Raw genomic sequence first — 2,300 nt, 5'->3', positions numbered from 1 at the left:
TTCCACGAGGCCTCCCCTACCCCCTTCTTGAATTGGAGAAGGAAGAAAGCCTATCATTTATCTTTTTGCTCCACATTTCCCCTTCCCCTGCCCCAATATGAATATGCACTGGATGTTCAATACTATCTTGTCTTGTCTTATCCTATCGAGTCGTCTCTGACACATAGCGATGCCATGGACACATCTCTCCCAGGATGCCCTACCTCCATCTGCAATCGTTCTGATGGTGTATCTATAGAGTGTTCTTGGTAAAAAAAAAAATATGGAAGGGATTTACTATTGCCTCCTTCCATGCAAAAAACTTGTCTCCACTTCAATTCTCCCATGCTGCTGCTGCCCAATAGAGGTGAGTTTTGACATGGAGCAGATTGCTTTCCACTCGCTAGCCACTGCCCAAGCTAGGAGTGGAATCGGTATGTCTCTGCTTGACTCTCCCATCCATAGTTGAGACTGGTAGAGTACTGGAAACTCTCCAGGTACTACCCTGAGAGGCGATCTCATTACTGGCCTTGGATGAAATCAGAGACAAGACTACACACTGCTCATCTGAGTCACTAACCAATCCTGATGGTCTGGAGAGAGCAGCTAATGGGAATGGCCCAATTTGATCCCTTTTGCAGGAGGACATCCCTGTGACCTTTGGGAACCACTCCTTAGTCATTCATTCAATAGTATTTATTGAGTGCTTATTGTGCAGAGCACTGTACTAAGCACTTAAAAGTTGGAATTTATGTTCTTACTGTGTGCTAAGCGCTGTTCTAAGCGCTGGGGGAGATACGAGGTAGCCAGGTTGTCCCACGTGGGGCTCACAGTCTTCATCCCCATTTTACAGATGAGGTAACTGAGGCATGAAGAAGTTAAGTGACTTGCCCAAGGTCACACAGCTGACAAGTGGTAAAGCTAGAATTAGAACCCATGACCTCTGATTCCCAAGCCCGCGCTTTTCCACTAAGCCACCCTGTCCCACCTTACATCCCCATGCAGGCTGGAAATAAAGGAACTTCTTTGAGCCCTGTGAACTGGACCACACTGACCAATCAAGTAAACTCTACCTAGGGGACTTGGACATTCAGTGCCAAATCTGTTGCCCCAGTGTGCCAGAGGTGGTCCAGTCCTGTCCCCTGTACAGATTGCATGGCATAGTGGATAGAGCCATGAGCCTGGGAGTCAGAAGGATGTGGATTCTAATCCCCGCTCCACCACTTGGCCGCTGTTTGACCTTGGGCAAGTCACTTCACTTCTCTGGCCCTCAGTTACCTTATCTGGAAAATGGGGATTGAGACTGTGAGCCCCACATAGGACAGGGAATGAGTCCCACACGATTTGCATGTATCCATCCCAGCAATTAGAACAGTCCCTGGCACATAAATGCTTAACAAATACCAGAATTATTATTACTATTATTGACCCAGCCTTCAAGCTTGGCAGCTCTTATAAAACCAACCCCCTAAACCTTTTAGGCATATGGAAATGTGCCATTCACTCAGGAACCCTGTCAACACACTTGCATGATTTTGTTTTTACATCTCCTCCTCGCAACTCCACAGTCCACTGTGGTCTGATGGGAGGTGGAAGGAAGAGTCTGAGCGTGTTTCTGCCTGCCCAGACTGGAGGCTCATTTGGCAACTAGGGAGACTGGAAGCCATTTTCTCTCACTTCTGCTCTTCTCCCTGTGCAAAGATAATAATAATAAAAAAAAGCAGAGACCGGTTTTGTTGAACAAAGCTTCTCCTAGTCTTGTGTGGGCTTGTTTGCCACTGGGTTCATCAAATCTAAAAAGCACGCAAGACCCAAAGAATTACCCCTCAGGGAGCAACTGCCAATCAGGTAGAGTCCTGGGCTAATCAGGAGCTACCCTCAAAGATGCAATCTTGCAGGTAAAAGAAGATCCCCAGGTGCTCATCATGCCAAACTTCCTAATGAGGCAAAATGAGCTTGCAAACAAATCCTCTAAAGTTGACATCATTTCAAAATATGAGGATCTTGCTCTTTTTTTTCTGAAAAGAAGCTTGTTTTTGTCTTAGGCAGGCTCCCCAACTGAAACATTGCTCTGGAAGCTGTGTGGATTTTGTCAAGTGGAAATATTAGTGTTCTAGTTTAAATTACAAACAAAAAAGATTCTGATCCAATTTATATAAAGTCAAGGCACATTCAAAATAACATCTGGCATTGGGTATATTATCCAATTTGACGTATTCTATCTTCCTAAGTGGGGTTGTGGAAAAAGTGCATTCCTGGTCTTATATGTTACCTCAGGAGCCTAATTCCTGGACTAAAGTCAGACATTTGTCTCTTCAGAA

General features: G+C 45.2%; 1 non-coding gene across 1 annotated transcript; it reads right to left on the bottom strand.

Annotated features, from left to right (window-relative positions):
- Positions 1-356: 356 nt before the first annotated feature.
- Positions 357-494, bottom strand: LOC114816664. Its single transcript, XR_003764461.1, has one exon. It is a non-coding gene; the product is annotated as a small nucleolar RNA SNORA7 (small nucleolar RNA).
- Between the last annotated feature and the right edge of the window lie 1,806 nt (positions 495-2,300).

This window comes from Ornithorhynchus anatinus, chromosome 1 (assembly GCF_004115215.2).
Source record: "Ornithorhynchus anatinus isolate Pmale09 chromosome 1, mOrnAna1.pri.v4, whole genome shotgun sequence".
In the NCBI taxonomy this organism is placed as follows: Eukaryota; Metazoa; Chordata; class Mammalia; order Monotremata; family Ornithorhynchidae; genus Ornithorhynchus; species Ornithorhynchus anatinus.
The sequence above is the reverse complement of the archived record's forward strand: the minus strand, read 5'-3'. Positions and strand labels throughout refer to the sequence as shown.